Source organism: Gracilinanus agilis, chromosome 5 (assembly GCF_016433145.1).
Source record: "Gracilinanus agilis isolate LMUSP501 chromosome 5, AgileGrace, whole genome shotgun sequence".
Taxonomy (NCBI): domain Eukaryota; kingdom Metazoa; phylum Chordata; class Mammalia; order Didelphimorphia; family Didelphidae; genus Gracilinanus; species Gracilinanus agilis.
Genome location: NC_058134.1, coordinates 274,090,029 through 274,110,914, shown reverse-complemented (window position 1 = coordinate 274,110,914; position 20,886 = coordinate 274,090,029).

The window sequence follows — 20,886 nt, the reverse complement described above, 5'->3', positions numbered from 1 at the left end:
AGAAATGCAAATCAAAACAACTCTGAGGTATCACCTCACACCTAGCAGATTGGCTAAAATGAAAGAAGGGGAGAGTAATGAATGTTGGAGGGGATGTGGCAAAATTGGGACATTAATGCATTGCTGGTGTAGTTGTGAACTGCTCCAACCATTCTAGATGGCAATTTGGAACTATGCTCAAAGGGCTATAAAAGAATGCCTGCCCTTTGATCCAGCCATACCATTGTTGGGTTTGTACCGCAAAGTGATCATAGATAAACAGACTTGTAGGAAAATATTTATAGCTGAGCTTTTTGTGGTGGCAAAGAAATGGAAAAGGAGGGTATGTCCTTCAATTGGGGAATGGCTGAACAAATTGTGGTATATGCTGGTGATGGAATACTATTGTGCTAAAAGGAATAATAAACTAGAGAAATTCCATATGAACTGGAAAGACCTCCAGGAACTAATGCAGAGTGAAAGAGCAGAGCCAGAAGAACATTGTACACAGAGACTGATATACTATGGTAAAATCGAATGTAATGGTCTTCTGTACCAGCAGCAATGCAATGATACAGGACAGTTCTGAGGGAGTTATGGTAAAGAATGCTATCCACATTCAGAGGAAGGGCTGCAGGAGAGGAAACATAAGAAAAACAAATGCTCAAAACTACCACACCAATGCAACTATCAACAATTTGGAAATAGGTCTTGATCGATGACACATGTTAAAACCTGTGGAAATGTGCATTGGCCATGGGTGGGGAGAGTGTGCGCGGTGAAGGGGAAAGTAGGAGCATGAATCATGTAACCATGCTAAAAATGAATATTAATAAATGTTTTAAAAAATGACTCAACACACACACACACACAAAACTAGTGATACAAATAAAAATAACAAAAAAAAAAAGTCCCTGGTCTCAACAAACTCATGGTGAAGAAAAGATGGATACAAATTAAATTGGAAGTAATCTTAGCAGAAAGACATTAAGATTAAGGAGAACTAGGAAAGGCTTCTTGCAAAAGGTGGGACTTGAGCCAAGACTTGAAAGACTTTTGTCTTGCCACTGGACTTCAATGACTCTAGAATGAAATTGATGACTTTGTGCAAGTCTGGGTCACTGAAACCCAGTTCATTCTCATGTCAAGACATCACCCCTGACTTCATCAGTCCTCTTCAAAATGAAGGGCAAACAACCACAACATCTTTTTTAACCATTGCAGAATAAAATCATGCCATAGTTTCCCAAGAATATAATGTACTAGAAAGTTTGTCTGAGATAAAAATGCCTCTGAGAAGATTATATAGAGATAAATGTGCTTCCTTCCCCTCAGAGATGTCCCATACATTGTTTGGAAAGTGTGATTCAGGATCATTTACAGAGTAAGATGTGTTTCATTATTCATATACTTGATTAAATATGCTTCCAGTAATGTTACTATTTTCCCCCAAACCCTTGCCTTCTGTCTTAAAATCAATACTGTGTACTGGTTCCAAGGCAGAAGAGTGAGAATGGCTAAGCAATAAGAGTTAAATGACTTGCCCAGGGTCACAGAGTCAGGAAGAGTCTGAGGTCAGATTTGAACCCAGGGCTTCTCATCTCTAGGTCTGACTCTCAATCCACTGAGCCTCTGACCTGCCCCTACTGATATTGTTTCTTCTGCTTTATTGCTATTAAATGATCAAGTTAAGACCTAAAAGCATCATCTTTGTAAATGTCTGGTTTGTATACACAGAAATGTATCAGAAATGGCTCAAGAGCTAAAGGAGTGTGTAGCGTAATTGTTTTTCCCTCAATAGGATTACTAAGAAGAATCTGGCAGAATTTGCTATTAACAAGTTAAATTATTTGTCATTAATTTGTCTTTTCTGGGAACTTAAACCTGATAGTAGGAGAGCAAGTTACAGAGAGCAAGATAACCCAAAGAGAGAATAGGTGGGTATCACATGCCCTGATGAGACATTTGAGTCCCTATATCTGTGTTGGTGATCTTATGGCACATGTGCCAGAGGAGACTGTTCCCCTCCCCCTCTCCACATATGCCTTAGAGCATTTCTCCCATCACCCAACCCTCTGCCCAGCAGCCCAATGGGAGTGCTTCCTCCCTCCCCTGTCTGAGGTAAAGGGGTTGCTCATATGAGGCATGAGGGTGCAGTTTGGCATTTAGTCTCTAAAATGTTTGCCATCACTGCCCTCAATGGTTCTAGTATGCAGTTTCTACATCATGTGTGTATGTGTGTGTACTATGCAAAGCTTCCCTTTCCTTTCTTCATCATGATATCTGAATTCCTCTCCCTTCCCTCTCCCTTTCAGTCCCTATCATCATTCCACAGTTACACAAACCAAGATACAAGTACAAATTATCACAGACCCTGGGATCATGGGTCTTGTATGATCTTCCTGATGGCAAAGTTTCAGTTTCTCTGCTGCAAGTTATTTTATATCCAGGTGTATTTGCACAAAAATGTCTACTATCATTTTTTAGAGATATAATCATATTACACATTCAGGGAATGCTAGCATTAGATTTCCCAATCAAGGATTTGAAATTGCAACCAACATTCAATATATTTATTTTAAACACCTACTGTGTAAGATCCACTGCGAAAAAAATTTAGGAGAGGTATATGTGATATATTTCATGTACTCAAAGAGTCTATAATATGGTTAAGAGTAGAATTCGGATCTGGCCTCAGACATTTTCTAGCTGTGTGACCCTGAGCAAATCACTTAATCTCTATTTGCCTCATTTTCCTTATCTATGAAATGGAAATAATAATTATTAATAATAATAGCATCTACCTCCCAGAGTTATTCTGAGAACCAAACAAAATAAATCACAAAGCACTTAGCATAATGCCTGGCATATAGCAAGTGCTATATAAAAGTTAGCAATTATATGAAAAAGAAAGTGCTGAAATGAAACTATGACCGTTGTCACCAGAAGCATGAATAATGTGAAAACTGTCCTGTTCCCAATTAGTCTTGATTTCTTTAGAATGAGACAATTCAAATAAATCTTCATTTTGGTGTTTGGTCACATTTTCCTCCCAATGCATTGATGTAATTATATTGTTGTTTATCAGCTTTATCACTAGATTCAAGCTGATATATCCCAAAGAAGCCTAACAGCTGATGCATCAAATGCTGAGTCATAATGCCCTTTCTTAATACTTCCATTTCTGCTACATGTATGTTTGTGTCATTGGATGAAAAATCTAAGTCAAAAGTAGTGTTGACAATTTCACATTTTTGAAGTTTAGCTACCAATGAATTTGGCCAACAAGAATAAATGGTTATCATGATTCCTTCTCCCACTCCAGAAGTTATTCAATATATAGACCCTATTTCATAATTTCATAGTCAATTTGAAGAAAAAAGTAGCAGCTTATTAATGTTATATTTATAATTTTCATCTTCATAAATATGAAATATATTCACTTTGCATTATATATTTTACAAAAACAGTAAGATTCAAAATATTTTTATCATTTCTCTCTTTTTTTAAACCCCTACCTTCTTGTCTCAGAAACAATATAGTATCGTGTTAAGTGAGGAGAGAGCCTGTTTGTTGAAATATAGCAGGTGGCTGGGATTTGACGTAACCCAGCCAACAGGCTGTCTCTTCAAGAACAAAGAGCAAAGATGGTGATGCTCTCTCTCCTAGGCCAGTATAGATCCAATCTGACTGCAATTTATAACAACGAGGTTTATTAAGGAAATATCAGGATAGGTAATTGGGTGAGAGGGTTGTAGGTGAGTCCCTATTCCTAAGGTGTCTACCTTTAGGGTCCCAAACTGACTTTTCAACCAAGTCTCTTCTTTCCTAGCCAGGTTGAGCTATTCTATCTTCTCCCTCTAAGATATCCCCTAATGTCTATCTTTATTCTAAGCTAAAACCCACAAAGGTTTTCAAAGTCTTTAGAATATAGATGAGTAGCAATCTTGATTAGAGTCAGGAACGATTGGGTTCACCCCAGAGAGGAAATCCTCCCTTAGTAAACCTTGGTACTTCAATCTATTTCTCTGTGTTTGGATCTTCTCGTAGAGTTTGCAGAGATAATCCTTTTGGCAGCTTCCAGGTTGTGGAAGGGAAAAAGCTCACAGGAACTGGATAGAAATCCTCAGGAGATCTCAGCTCCACAGACTCCAACAAAATCCCTTCTGGCTGGCAGTTAGAATCTCCAGCACATCCCCTCTTTTAAGATTCTACCCAGTATGCCCCTGTGCCAGCTATGTCAACAAATTACATTTCCCATTGCTGCAACCTCTTCCTTCTTTCCCAAAATCTCCTTTTCACAAGTTGTCCCTTTTCACAATTTCTGAACTCTTTGAGTTCAGTATTGAGAATTTTTAATACTTATCTGTTTATATCTATTCTATTTACTAATTCCCAAAATAAGAAGCCCCCTCTACCTTATACTATGCTATTACTAACTTACTATTTCTAATCTCATATTTTCCCCAGGAAAGATATAGAGTAAGGATAGGGCTTAATTATGTATTAATTATGAATACAAAATTTCAGTACAACAAATTGCAACTTTTTTTTTAGAAAAATTTTCCATGGTTACATGATTCATGTTCTTACTTTCCCCTTCACCCCCATAGCTGATGCGCATTTCCACTGGTTTTAACATGTGTCATTGATCAAGACCTATTTCCATATTATTTATAGTTGTACTAGGATGGTCGTTTCTAGTCTACATCCCCGATCACGTTTGCCTCAACCCATGTGTTCAAGCAATTGTTTTTCCCCTGTGCTTCCACTCCTGTAGTTCTTCCTCTGAATGTGGGTAGCGTTCTTTACCATAAATCCCTCAGAATAGTCCTGGGTCATTGCATTGCTGCTAGTACAGAAATCCATTACATTCTATTTTACCATAGTATATCAGTCTCTGTGTACAGTGTTCTTCTGGCTCTGCTCCTTTCACTCTGCATCAATTCCTGGAGGTCTTTCCAGTTCACATGGAATTCCTTCAGTTTATTATTCCTTTGAGAACAATAGTATTCCATCACCAGCAGATACCACAATTTGTTCAGCCATTCCCCAATTGAAGGGCATTCTCTCGTTTTCTAGTTTTTTGCCACCACAAAAAGAAATTGCAACTTTTTAAACCAGTATTCCTAATGCCATTGCTAACTATTGCTATAACACTAACTTAATACCAAAATTTTTCCTATGACTATTAAAATGCTAGAAATAACATTTAAACTATAAAATCTTCCATTAAACACAATTTTCACCGTAGCTTTCACAAGAAACTTCATCAAAGGAAAAACTTTTCTGCAAATGTGGTTTAAATTCTATTCTTAACAAGTTTAACAGCCTTGTGTAATCCCTAATCTAAATCTTAACCCAATAGCTAAATCGTTACAATACTGTTATAACTCACTTCCTTATCCTATTTTATACATGGTCTCTCTATAATTATGATATATATTTTCAAGCTATATGGAGACAATTACAAGAAATTTATGTTACAAATATGTATAAGTATATACAAGTTTTATGTACGAGTATTTACAACAGTTTCCAATGGCTCAAGATTAGAGTTTTGTCATATATCCCTTTCTTTGCAGGAGTTATTTTTTTCGCTGCTACAACTCTACTATGTTTTGAAAAAATGCTTTGGATGCTGGTTGGGAAAAAGAATAAGGCAACAGATAATGACTTACAGCTCATAATAGTAGATATGAAAGAAGAAATTGTACAACTGGGAACAATGTTAAAGGAAGTGACTGGGGAGTTAGAAAGCCTAAAGAACAACAAAAATACACAAATAGACTTCCCAAATCAAGAAAATGCAGTTAAAAAAGGTTAAGGAAGAAGCTAGTGGGGAAATACCAGTGCTGCCATTGGGAGACATGACAAGTCTTCAACTAAACCAGAGCATAATTCATATAAAAAGGCAAAAGCCTTTTACAACTGGGGATTTGGAACATCTTCAAAAATGCATGCCTAAATTTTTTGAAGAACCCATGAGATGTAGAAAGGAGTTTTGCCATGCCACACAGTTTTTTGATCCTAGCTTTGAGGATACAGAAATTCTGTTATCCGAATTATTCTCAAAGAGGGAAAAGGATCGATTCATTGCAGAAACTAGAGACAAATTGAATTTAGTTTCACGGTCAAAGGATGGGAATCATCTAGAACTTTCCAATAACCAAAACCTGAGATTTCTGTTTAGGGCTCAACATGCTTTGATCGAGATGATGAAAGATTTTGCTAAGCTTCTGGATACATGGGGGAAATTTGAAAAGCTAAAACAGGAAGCTGGAGAACATCCTTCCACATTCCAATGCACAAAAGGGTTAAGAGCTAGGCAATTAGGATTAAGTGACTTGCTTAAGGTCACACATCTAGGAAGCATCTGAGGCCAGATTGAATCCAGGGTCCTCCCAACTCCAGGGCTGGCACTCTATCCAGGAAACCACCTGGCTGCCTCTAACCTTTTTCATCTTAATGAACTATGGTTCACTTAAATTAAAAGCAGATTTCAGACAGTTGAATTAAGCTAACAAAATATTTTAAAGGGCTCAGGAGGGGGCAGCTGGGTAGCTCAGTAGATTGAGAGCCAGGCCTAGAGACCTAGGTTCAAATCTGGCCTCAGACACTTCCCAGCAGTGTGACCCTGGGCAAGTCACTTAACCCCCATTGCCTACCCTTACTACTCTTCCGCCTTGAAGCCAATACTATGTATTGGCTCTAAGATGGAAGGTAAGGGTTTAAAAAAAGTTTTTTTAATAAAGGGCTCAGGAGAATGATTTATGAGTACCAAAGATGACCTTATCAAATGTCACCAAATAATTTAGATTTCTGGTGCATTTCACAGTAGTATACATGATCCATGCTTCGAATCATATACAAAGGAAGCTTTTGTTTTGAGTGTAACCACTTTTAAGAAGGAATATCTTAAATACTGAGGACAATTATATTCATAACCTGAATATTAAAGTTCCCTCGTGGCATAATTAAACTTTAAAGTTATGTTCCCTGTCCCCACTAATCAAAATTGGCACACATAATTGAGGGACATGTATTGCATTCCTTTTCCTGTGATACAGAATTTTTCTTTCCTCTCCACATCTCATGTGTAACTGTGAAAACATTTTCAGAGATTTGTTTTAATTTTTCAAAAAAGACACTGATTAAGCTTGGTGAAAATGAAAGTTGAAATTAAATAGAGAGAAACTCTGATTCCTGAGAGGAGAATCAAAGACTTGTCATACTATTCCCCCATAGAAATTATATATGGCATTTAAATGAAAACATTGACTTTAGAGAATTACAGGTCCTTCTTCAGGTGAAAAAATTTAAATGGTTTTTAACTGAAAATGGAGAAAGCATGAAAACTAATTGAGTGAGTTAGAGATTGGAGGATATAGTTCTGAAATTATTACATTTTTACTTTGGGATGGGAATAAACAAGGGAAATAATTTTTCCTCAATCAATTTAGCAGCATCAGCTTCCTAGAAAATTGTGTTTCAGTGCTATTCCACTTCCTATTCTGAAGTAAGTATTAATTTGATGGCAACCACTTTTCCTTTTTCTCCTTTTAAGTAAGCTCCCTCTCATATGCCCATTGCTTTCAAGCAAACTCTTGATTTCCCAGCACCAACCATTGAAAAGTCTCATTCAGGCCCAGCACTCATGGACAACATCCCAGAATTCAAATCTTTAGCTTGCTTTTCCCTCGATCAAAATTTACCTTTTCTGGGGACAGTTGGGTGGCTCAGTGGATTGAGAGCCAGGACTAGAGATAGGAGACCCTAGGTTCAAATCTGGCCTCAGACACTTTCTAGTTGTGTGACCCTAGGCAAGTCACTTACCCTCCATTGCCTAGCCCTTACCACTCTTCTGCCTTGGAACCAATACCCAGTATTGATTGTAAGGTGGAAGGTAAGGGCTTTTTAAAAAATTACCTTTTCTGTCTTATGCTTTCATGGCTCTCTAACACATATTAACTTATTTTATTTACCCTTCTATTTATTTATTTTCCTAAATGGCTTTGTGTTCTGGTTTTTAAGAACTTATAATTTTACTTTTTAAATTCAAAGATATTTACTTTCTTTTCCTAATTACATATAATAACAATTTTCAAGATATGTTTTCCAAAATTAGAAGATCCCAGTTGTCTCCCTTTTTCCCTTCCCTCTCCCTCTTGCAAATATGAGTTTATCTTAGAAACAAAATCAGGTTAAGAATGAACAATAAATCAGTCAATATCGTATCTTCCAGATCATAGGCACAGTGACTTATGAATGATATAAGTAGTCAGTGGGAATGCCGAGGCTAAGAAAGCAATAATCAGAAGAAAAGATCCTCATGAAGTGAAACCAGAAGGCATTCTAGGCTTGGCAGGAGGGTGATATGGTAGAATAATAGCAATCATTTCAGGAAATCAGATAGAGCACATGTTCATAGTTGATGGCCCCTTCCTGTGAAGACAATCACATGTCAAGAGAAATCAGTGGCAGTAATTTTTTGATGTTGGTGATCAGAAGAATCCTTGGGCTACTTGCTTTGGACATCTTGTTAGAGCCAGTGACTACAGCAGAGAAACTTAAACTATGTCATGGGAAGGTAATGCAAGGCTGAAGATCCCAGGTTCTGTGATATCCTGGTTTGTCTGACTATGGAATGATGCTAGGGACTGCAAAGGAGAGGGAAGAGAGGAATTCAGACATTATAAAGAAGCAAGGAAAGGGAATTTAGAGATAGCTGAGAGGGAATGGATCGTGAAGGAAGGAGTCTTCAGAGTCTTCTACCCCAAGTATTTTAAGGAATCTGTTCTATATTAGTCTATAGATAAATTTGTATAATCTATGGGTTTCTATATAATTTTCATCCCAGGAAGTATCCATCTGTCCTGGGAGACTGGAGATCCTTTAGTGGGATCCTCTGCTGGTCTATGTTTGGCTGTGGAGAGAGAAAAGGGGGCAGAGATTCACCTTAATCTGAAAAGATAGCTTAGAGAGATAATTAAAATGAATTGTGGCTATTTAAGCTTGGGTCTGAGAGAATGTCCCCAAATTGCTTCCTTTCCCTACTTTGAAGAAACTTTCTAAGGAAGAAGAATTACCATTTAACATATTTATATTTTAAAAGGGTCTTCATTGCCTTCACCCTAAAGAGAGACTAGTAATGATCCTTTTTTTTTTAAGTCCTCAGGGTAGAGTACTGGAGAGAATATTTGGTCAGAAGGCTGTTTAAGTGCCTCAACTCACACTACATCAGGCAGCTGCCTATTTCTTGTATTTATAGGGCCATCTTATTTTGTTAACTCATTAGATTTAATTTATAATGCCACTTATTTTCTATGTGACTTGGGACAAGTTATTCCACCTCAGTTTCCTTTTCTAGTGTAATGCAGGTATAATGTGGGTACTACAGGGGCAGCCAAGGGGCCTAGGCAGATGTTGTTGATGGAATATGAAGGTATGGGAATCCCAAACCAAGGTTGTATGAGAGTTGGATAAACTCCTACAGCAGCGGGGTCAGGTCCCCTTTAAGCCCAGGGTTCTCTGCTAATAGGCCCAGGACTTGGAACCAATCCAGCCAGGACAGTTAAAATGTCTCCAGGAAGCTGATTGAAACTCTCTGAAACCTCAAGTTGGAAAGAGATAACTGGCTTGGCATGGCCTGTTCAACTAAGCTGTAACATGGATCTGACTGCTATTAAGGATGGTTGTTGGTGGGTAAGCAAGGCTCCAAGACTGTTCAGGCTCAAGATTAACCTGGGTTTATTTACAAATAACTGTGAGAAGGAAAGGGAAGGTAGGTGGATGAAGGAAACCCTAAGACCTTGCCTAAATTGTTGATGTTGATTAATCCTGGAGCACAAGTTGATATTGCTAGGAGCAGAGTGATGAGAGCCTTGAGGGCAAATCCCAACTCTGTTGCTTGTTGCTGAGCCCAGAGGCTGGGCAGCCCCTGGGTCGGTTGCAGTTGTTCTTGGTTGTAGCTTTCTCACTAGCTGGTATGTAAGATGTTATCTATGCCAAGGAAGTATTGGATATTTGGCTAATGATTGAATAATTCCTACTTGCCTAACAGAATCTACCCCAAACCACCCTAAGGGCCTAAAAAAAAACCCTTCCTTCCTCCCTAACCCTCAAAGGTGAGTCAGAGAAGTGAAGTTCCCAGGGATTTGGAGACCTCCTTTTATACCCTGTCCTTAACTGAAACCCTGGCACACAGCCTGGGTGCTCTGTGTTCTAAAGTGGCAACTGCCAGCTTGCACCCCCAGAAATATGGCTGCTCATTTCTGCACATAACACTAGAAAATGAGGGAGTTAATCAATATGAAGCACTCCAGCTCTAAATTCTATGACCCAATATCTCTACCTTGGTTCGTATAACTGGAATGGTGACAGGAACTAGCACGGGAGAAGGAAGGCAGAGGAATTCAGATTCTTTGATGAAGGAAGGAAAAGGGAGCTGGAGGCAACTGGGGAGAGATGGTTGCAAGAGTTTTCTCATGGGGAGTTTCCTAAACAAATAAATCACAGGTCTATGATTTCTCTCCTCATTATTATATGCAAAATACAAAACCATGTCCAATTAGAACTAAATAAATGAAAAAGGTTAAGTTGTGTAGAAATCACATATAACAAATTTTCCTGGTCCATAATTCAATAGACCTCCTGCCTTCACAACAATCTTATTTCTCCACCAAGAAAAAAACGGCAAATCATTTAACCTTTCTTCAAAATTTTGGAAAACAACTTGGAATGACAGAATTAAGATGGCTAAACTGTTCATATCCTTTGAACCTGAGACTCCATTACTAGACCTGTACCTGAGAGAAGTCATTGATAAAGAAGAAAATTCCCATATACACCAAAATATTTATAGCAGAACTTCTTTATGATCACAAAGAATTAGGGAAAAGAAGATATCCATCAAGTAGGGAATGGTTAGACAAATTGTGGAATTTGCGGGAGTATTTACCATTCTATAAGAAAAAGTGAAGGTGATACAGAAAAGAAAGAAAAGAGTTATGTGAACTGACACAAAGTGAAATAGAGCCACGAAAACAATATTCACTGTGACTCCAACAATGTAAATGGAAAGAACCATACACTGAACAATTGAAAATGAATGTAGCAAAATTATAAAGATTAAGCAGGATTTGAATGAAGAGATATGAAAGCACATACAAAACTCATCCTTTTGTGGAGGTGGGAGGTCCACAGGTTTTGAATATTGCACTTATTTTAGAATTTTCCAATGCATCAATCAATTGATTGCCTCGAGTTTTTCCTCTTCATTCTTTTTTGTAAAAAAAAATATATATATTTGTTAGATGGACTGGGTTACTGGGAGCTGAGAGGAGGAAAAGGGTGACTGGGGAAATTTTTGATGTAAAAAAATTAAAAAGGATAGTCAGCAATTGTAGGATTTTGTTAATATGGATGGAATACTTAACTTCCCTCAGCTCTACCCCAACTGGGATGGGTGGGAAGAGGGGAAGACCATGCAGAATGTTGCATTGGCTTTGAGGGCAAAAGAATTCATCAAGCCTGAGGGAGTACTGAATGATAGAGCATTTATCCTAAAGTGACCAGAAAGCTATACCAATGGTTCAAACCTTAGTCTTAGGACTATTTAAATCTTTAGGATAATTTTAGGGAATTAATAGCCTCTCCTATATAGGGTAGATGTTGCTCCTACCATACTTATGCTGTGTGTGTCCCTAGAGAAAGTTTTGTACATTGAATTATACAATAAACTACTGAAGATCTCAAGATGCCACAAAACATTGAGCAAAGATGATCCTGTGTAACAAAGCCATGGATAACTATGCCCTTCAAAATTTTCCCCTACTCTCTTGGCCTCTCTGTACTGGGATCACAGGGTCTTGACAATGAGCTGTGTAACTTAAGGTAAATTACTTTATTTCAATTTTCCCTTCTGTATAATGATCACAATGATACCTACTCGAGATTTCTTTTGAACATCAGTTGATATTATACATATAAAAATTCTTCGAAAAGTATAAAAGGCTATGTAAAATCAAAGTAATATCAAATCAGGGAAATGTATCTGTTTAATTTTCCTTAGTCATAAAGAATGACTTCTTTAATGGTTCTAAATTCAGCAGAAAATTATGTAGTCTGTACTTGGATGATGGAGAGACAGCCTAATATGAAGTCAAATAATTATATTTCAAAGCTACACATCTTAAAGCATTAATATGAATAATGTGTGTCCTCTTTTTGAACATAAGCTTTTTGATATAGGGATTGTTTTGCTCTTTGTATTTGCATCATCAGCACCTAGCACTCCCCAAGGCTTGAACAACCCAGCTCATCTTACCCAGCATCCCATTTGCATGCTTACGCTGTGTAAACACTTAGTGAATGGACACGAATGTACATGCGTAGGTGAAATGGAGGATAAAAGTTTTAGTGTAGCACCACCCCATCTCTCTACTTCCCAGAATGCGGCTGGGGAGCCCAGCTGGGGAGTCTGGCTGAGAGCCAGGGCTGAGAATCCACACACATGGTCAGTTAGGTTAAATTAGGCTTTAATCTGCTTTCTCTATCTTAAGTGATTATTAATAAAACTCTTTGAAAAATAAGAACCTGGAGTTATTGATATTGATTTAAATTTTACACATAGAACAAAATAATTGTTTAATAAATACTTATTGACAGATTATTGTTATGTTGGTTTTAACAGAGATATTTGGGAAGCTGAAGTGTTGGTCAGAAACCAGATACCTGCAGGACTCACTCCTCCCCTACTGAGAGGCTTGAGTGAAGAGGGAGGGACATAAACTGATTCAGTGCTCCTTCTCTCCCCTCCCAACAAGCAGTTAGAAATCAGTTGGAAATGGAGGTTTGATCTTTACTCTTCTGGCAAAGCTAGGCAAGGCAATTCTCTAATGATGTTGTCTTTCCTCAACTTATTTCCCCACAGGTTTGACTAAGGGGTAGTAAGAGAAGCTTGATGTCTTGTAGTTATCAGGGACAGATGAATCTGATTTGAATGAGCCGGACGGCTGAAGGAAACTTAGCTGAAGATGGATGTGAGTATTCCCAAAATAATAGCCTGGCACAGCTACCCAAAGATGAAGGTTTTTACTGATAAAAGAGGAGGGGGAAGGAAAGGAGGGTTTTCAAGGGTTAGGATAAGATTCCGGAAGCCCTGAACTGTTAAGTAGAAACAGGCCCACTCCCCAGGAGGGAGAGGTAATCTTTATAACTAGCTTGCCCTCAAAGCCTATAATTATCACTTCTAATATCTAAAATGACTAAATGGTAACAAAATGCTATTGAAGGAAAGGTCTAATTCAGTTAAACAGGCTAACTGCAGAGAAGAACCAAAATGGCTTTTGCCACAAGGCCTCCCAAAGCAATCAATAACTGGAATCAGCAAGCAGAGTGATCTGCTCACCTCAACCCCCAGGAATGAACTGCCCTTAACTGCCTTAAACTGCCCCCACACCCAGAGTTCTTCAGGGGGGGGTCCCCTGGAATTCTGGGTGAGGCTTGACCCTGTATCTTGCAGGAATTCCACCCTGCCATTTCCATGTTACATTTTGGACCATTTCCTATTATGCCTGTTTAAGCAAATGTATCTCACCTGACAGTATCTATAATATTTTGAATACATTTTAAACAAGGAATCATTTTGGTGAGCCTTGTTGCTTCCAGGGATAATGAGACTAGTGGAGTGCTTTAGTTCAAGAGTTCTGAGATACAGTGGGCTAAGTCATTAGGGTATCCAGACTTGGCACCATCTCCAATATGGCAGGGCCACAGGACTGTCTAAGGAGGATCAACTGGCTCAAGTCAGAAATGGAGCAGGTCAATATTCCTGCATTGATCATCAGTAAGTTTTGGTACTTGAGTGGCTACTGAATTTTCAGGCAAGGCAAGATAGGAAGTTCTAGCATTAATAAAATAAAATAATGAAGTGAAATAAAAAATAGAACCAGGAATCAATCTCCTTGCTACCTTTCTATTTCTATTTTGCTCCCTTGCTTCCTATTTTGTTAGGAAATGGTTGCTCTGTTCAAGTGTTCTGATATGCTTTTATATAAATATGTATATATATATACACACACACACATACACACACAAATTTCTCTTTCCTCTCAGAGGGCATAGTGCATGTCTTTGTTATTCTGGGCTAAAGAAATCTGAAACCATTAGTTATTCTAGATATGAACAGGGTAGCCTATTGCCAAATCCACAAAAAGGAACTTCCCAAGGAGTGGAGCCCTAAAAGTTCAAGAATGAATAAACTGTCTGCTTCCCACGTACCTCAAATCCCCATGCTAGCCTTTCCCATCTTTGTTGGCATATGCCTTAAAGATGATGGGAACTGGTCCAGGATTATTGTTAGAAGTCATCTCCTACAGACTAGAAAGGCTACTCTGGTTTTGCAGATATCCATAATAACATTTACTAGTAAACTAAAAATATGTCTATGGGTTCCCCCATAATGGAGAACATATCTCAAAGACTTTGGATTTAGTGTAAAAAAAACCCACTGACTTTTGAAGTGTTGATGAAGAAATTTACTTAATCTCAGCATGGAAAGAATATTTAATAAGGATACAGCAATTATTTCAGTTGGATGCATTACTCTTGCCATGATGATTTGCCAGTTAAAAACACATATTGCATTCAAAGAATGAGTTGATTTCCTATGTTGTATTTTTCTATTTAGGTAATTGGGAAACTATGTAGATGCTTTCAACTTTACTGGACCTAAAGGATGGTCTTAAGGATTGTTTCATTACCTTTTGAGGAAAAATCAGTCAAAGCTTTATTGAATAGATGTTACTCATAACATAAGAGTTTCTTAACTCTGCAGTTTCCTAGAAAGCAGGATCCTGGAATCAATCTAGCTTTCTAGTAAAGAAGGGAAATTACAAGGTAGTACCATTTGGGGTACTTGTTTTATGAGGATATCCAAATTTCACAGATTTAGGAAGCTGGATTCCTATGAAAAGAAAATAAATTTCTTTAGCAGCACACCCCTTAGTTAAATCATACAAGTAACTTTGGATTATGAGGAACAAGAGAATAAAATCATAATATAAGGAAGCAAGGGCCCATAGACTCCACCATCTACAATATGGTGAATTATTTGGAGGTTGTTGGTCTTATGGGAATAAGGTTGTTTCTTGAGTAATGCCACATTCATTTTCTCTTCTGAGGCAATTAATTCCAAGCCTGTAGAATAGTAACATAAATTGGAATGTCATTATGAAGCCTTGCAGGATGAAAGTAGAACTCAACGGAATGTTGAGATATTATCTATTTAGCAACCCAAATTGCATGCCTTATCCAAAGAGAGTCCAAGCCATAGGCTAGGACTTTGAATCTAGAGGACTATTTGTATCCCTAGGGATAATAAAAACTCATCTTAATATTATAGGATTTTTCTACTAATAAAATAAAGTTATTTTCTTTCTAATTAACATCCAAACCACTTTGAGGGAAAGGGGGTAGCTATGAATCTTAAGGATTTCAAGACCCCAGGGTAATGTGTAGAAATCTAGATTTTAAAATATACTGAAATTTAACCTAGGACACCCTGGGTGGTATCCAAATGAGTCAAAGAAAGTGATATAGTCCGGAACTTGGGCATGATGGGTCATATATTACAAAGATAATCCACAAATGACTATGTAGGCAGTCTCAAAAAACTACAGAAAAGTTCCAGTCTTCAAATTTTTCTTCTATCTTTCAAGCTCTTATCATTGCCATCTTGATCCTAAAAATAATAGTTATCATCAGTAACCTGATTATTATGTGAATCTAATTTCTATTTTTATTCTTGGTCAAGACCTGCAAATTTACTGTTGTAGGGAGCTCTCAACATGGAAACTCATTCTACCAATGCAGATCAGCAACTATTTTTGCAGCTTGGAAAGTTACCTAGCTTACTGAAAGTCTAGGTTGAACCAAGTCAACATGGATTTATTAAGTGCCTATCACATGCCAAGTGTTGGCTAAACAAATACAAAAACAGTTCTTGCCCTGAAGGAGCTTACAGTCAAGGGAATAACATACAAAGAACTATGTCCAAATAAGATAAAGAAAGATAAGAGAGGGGGGCAGCTAGGTAGCTCAGGCCTGGAGACGGGAGGTCCTGGGTTCAAATTTGGCCTCAGACACTTCCCAGCTGTGTGACCCTGGGCAGGTCACTTGACCCCCATTGCCTACCCTTACCACTCTTCTGCCTTGGAGCCAATACACAGTATTGACTCCAAGAGAGAAGGTAAGGGTTTAAAAAAAAAAGGAAGAAAGAAAGATAAGAGAAACTGGTAATAATCCCAAAGGGAAGGCCCTAACCTTAAGAAAGGAGAAAGATTTCTTGTAGAGAATAGCCAGTATGATGAAAAAAGCTAAAGCCATGGAAGGAACTGATGAAATATGATTGCAGGTTGAAGCATAGCATCTTTCACTTCATTTCTTTGAGGAATTTTTCTTCTAGTGTAACCAATATGTATCTTCTTTCACATGATGAACATGGAAATATGTATTGTATGATAACACATGTACCTGCCATCTCAGAGAAGGAGGAATGATAAAACAGAGGGAGAAAACATGGATCACAAAATATCAGAAAATTATTATTAAAAATTTCATCAACTTGTAAAAAAATATTTAAAATTTCTAAAAAATAAACAAAAGAACACAATTTGTTTCCAAAGTGGGAGTTGAAATCTCAAGCCTTCCTGAGCAAAGCCAGCTCTCTACAGATAGAATGCTACAATTTCTATCCTTTATTGATGATGCTGGTGAGCATCTTTAATTCCTAGAACTTCAGCCATAGAAACTTCCAGGGTATAAAGACATTCCATAGAATGCAGGAACACTTTTAATCAAACTAGACCCTCCAGATCGGCAGATTTAGAACTATATGTCTATAATTCTGATAAGAATCAAAATCAGTATGCTCCATTAGTTAGTTCAGATACAAAGGCAAATATGTCTGCAAATCATGAGAGAAAAAGGTATGCTAGTAAACAAGTGATTAAAAACTAATGTGATATGGCAAGTAGGCTAAAATGATATCTTGTTCTGACCCCCCCCCCGACCATCACCTCCCCTTCTAATCTATTTTGTAAGTAAGTTTGTAAGTAGTCAGTATAAAGGGAAAAAGTAGGAAGGAAGATTGCAAAGAGAACCTGGAAGTCACCGACAGATTGTCTCAAAGATCAAAGGAGCATAATTCAAAAATTGTACTATATATTAACCAAAACTTACATTCTGGTAATATGTGCTGAATCAGAGGAAGCCATGTAGTAGGCACTGTTGTCAAGATTTCTAGTCCTGTGATATGTAAATTCTAGACAAAATCCAGACCTCCACAGTTCTGGCATAATATTAAAATGGTGCTAATAATGTTGAAATGTAACTTTGAAGTTTTACTAATAAAGTTAGATGTTTTAGATGTGTTCATGAACAAACCCCAAAGTGGCAAAGATAGGAGTTGGTCTTTTTCTCTAAAAAAAATCCTATAAAAATAAGACCTGAAACTCCTACCACTGGAGCACTCTTCCCACTACATCGAGCCCAGGCTGCTGAGTACTCCTAATGCTAATCCATAATAACTAAGTGATATTCTCTGCCTTACTCCTCCCCATTTTATTAACACCACTGCCTGCCTCATTTCATCATCCCATTCTCTGCCCTCACCACAAGGTCAGCCTCTGTAGCTCCACTTTTCACCCCTTTTTTCTCTAAATCTTGTGTGGTTCGCCTTTATTAAAATGTGATTGCTATCCTGTTTCTTTTCACCAATCATGGTCTTTTCCCAGACAGTGCCCAAAGAACCAGGCATGGATACTTCCATTACATAATTTCATAAATTAATTATCAATTTTAAGTGAAATATATATATTATACATAACATATATAATATATATAATAGTGATGTTTATTCATGTATTGCCTATTATCACAGGCTTATTAATACACAAGTTAGTTGCTGCATGCCCTGGATTATGCTGCTGTCTTCTGACTTTCTCAGTATATTTATTGGATACTGTGATGGAAATACTACAGCTATTTCTCCCTATTCATTATGCCTTAGATCAGTGGTTCCCAAACTTTTTTGGCCTACCACCGCCTTTCCAGAAAAAACATTACTTGGCCCCCTGAAAATTAATATTTTTTAAATTTTAATAGCAATTATAGGAAAGATAAATGCACCTGCAGCCATCACCACCTCCCTGAATAGCTACAGCACCCACCAGGGGGCGGTAGCGCCCACTTTGGGAATCACTGCCTTAGATTGTTGTTTTATTGAATATACAATAATGCTTGATCATGCTTTATAGTTCTATATGGGACCCAGAAGTTAGGATAAAATTCTCCAACCAATTGGAATTCACTTTTACTAATAACTTTCAAAAACTTTTCACAGTTAATCTAAGTCTTTTGATTGATTCCTAAATGCTCTTCTATATGCACATATAATGTTATGGGTAGAGCTTAGCAATCACAAGCATTCCTGTTTCCAGGACTGACCAGGGTCTGAAATGAGGACACAATGAAGGACTAGGTTGAATCTGTTTTGCATTGCTTTTCCCTTGTGTTTTTCCCCCCAGGATGGAAATTCTCACATGCTAGCTGTCCCAATTGTTTCCTTTCTTTGTATATTCCTTAATTGAGAATTGGACAGATGGGCAGCTCAGTGCACTACCCCATTTTCTTTCCCCACACTTCCCCTCTTTTGGTAGCAAACCATGGCTTTGAAAACTGCCATTTCTGTAAATTAGGAGTCTTAAGTATTTTTTCCAATATGTATGCGTCTACATAAAAACATCTGGAGAGCCTCTGCATACTTGAATGCTAACAGTGAGTCTGGGAACTGTGTGAAGACAAAACCCCAGGGGGGGAAGCAGATTTCAAAATTTGGGGTTTGTCCCTAGGCCATCCAAGTTAGACCAGCCAGAGAAAAATTGTCTGACTCATCACTCAAGGATCTAAGCAGTAAGAGAGATGATATTTGTTTGGGAAAGCAAGGAACTGATCACTGAGCCCCAATATCTACTGCACATGTGAGCCCAATGAAAAAGAAGTGCATAAATGTCAGGGATGCAACCACCTTTTCCCATTTTTCTGAAAGCTTGCTCTAGGCTAGAAAAAAATCTGAAGGGAGTGGAGAGTGACTTATATGAGCACTGCTCTGCTGTGCCAGCACCATAGATGGTTAAGTTCAGCCAGCTCTTCTCACTAATGCCACCTGGTGGATAAACATATGAGACTGGAATGAAAATGTTAAAAGGTGGTCTAGAGATAAGGGAATGGTTAGATGGGAAAAGCTGAATCTTGAAGGAAAAGAATTCTGGAAAACATTTCTGAGGTGGGAGGATAGGAGAATGCATAGGGACAGGAGATAGAATTTAATGTTTAAGAAAAATTAATAGTCCAGTTTGACAGGAACAGAGAATTTGGAAATGGAATGATATGAAGTAAAACTTGAAGAACAGGAGAGAAGTAGACCAATAGAAGACATTAAATGCTAGGCTATGAAGAGCATTTCAGCCTAGAGGCAATAGGGCACCACTGAGGGCTCCTAAGGTCATTTCTAGCAAATAGCAAAACCTATTAGAAATATCATCTCAAATAATTCCCCAATTAATAAATGGTCAAAAGATATAAGCAGGCAGTTTTCAAACAAAGAAATCCAAAAAAGTTCTAAATCATTCCAAATTAGAGATAAAACAACTCTGAAGTACCATCTCATAACTATCAAATTGGCCAATTCCACCAAAAAGGAAAATGATATGTTGGAAGGGACATAGAAAAGTGGGGACATTACTGCACTTCTGGTGGAGTTGTGATCTGATCTAATCATTCTGGAGAGTAACTTGGAACTATGCCCAAAAGGCTTTAAAACTGCACACCCATTGATCCAGCAATATCACTACTAGGTCTGTATCACAAGATTTTTAGAAAGGAGAGGGGGAAACTCTTTGTACAAATATATTTATAGCAGTTCTTTTTGTGGTGGCAAAGAATTGGAAATGAAGGGAATATCCATCAATTGGAGAATGGCTGAGCAAGTTGTGGCATATGATTGTAAGCACTGTTGTGGTATAAGACATGATGAGCAGGATGATTTCAGAAAAATCTGAAAAGACTTTCATGAATGATGCAAAGGGAAGTGAGTAGAGCCAAAATATTGTACACAGTAACAGCAATATTATATGATGAACACGTGTGAAGGATCTAGTTATTCTCAGTAATATAGTGATCCATGAGGTAATCCCAAAGACTCATAATGAAAAAAAACCCCAGCTAAGTGGACACTTCCTAGCTAAGTGTCCTTAGACAGGTCATCTAATCCCAATTTTCTAGCCCTTACTCCTTGGAACTCCCCTTGGAATTCATACTGAGTATTGATTCTAAAGCAGAAGGTTTAAAAAGGAAAGGAAAGGAAAGGAGAGGAGAGGAGAGGAGAGGAGAGGAGAGGAGAGGAGAGGAGAGGAGAGGAGAGGAGAGGAGAGGAGAGGAGAGGAGAGGAGAGGAGAGGAGAGGAGAGGAGAGGAGAGGAGAGGAGAGGAGAGGAGAGGAGAGGAGAGGAGAGGAGAGGAGAGGAGAGGAGAGGAGAGGAGAGGAGAGGAGAGGAGAGGAGAGGAGAGGAGAGGAGAGGAGAGGAGAGGAGAGGAGAGGAGAGGAGAGGAGAGGAGAGGAGAGGAGAGGAGAGGAGAGGAGAGGAGAGGAGAGGAGAGGAGAGGAGAGGAGAGGAGAGGAGAGGAGAGGAGAGGAGAGGAGAGGAGAGGAGAGGAGAGGAGAGGAGAGGAGAGGAGAGGAGAGGAGAGGAGAGGAGAGGAGAGGAGAGGAGAGGAGAGGAGAGGAGAGGAGAGGAGAGGAGAGGAGAGGAGAGGAGAGGAGAGGAGAGGAGAGGAGAGAAGAGAA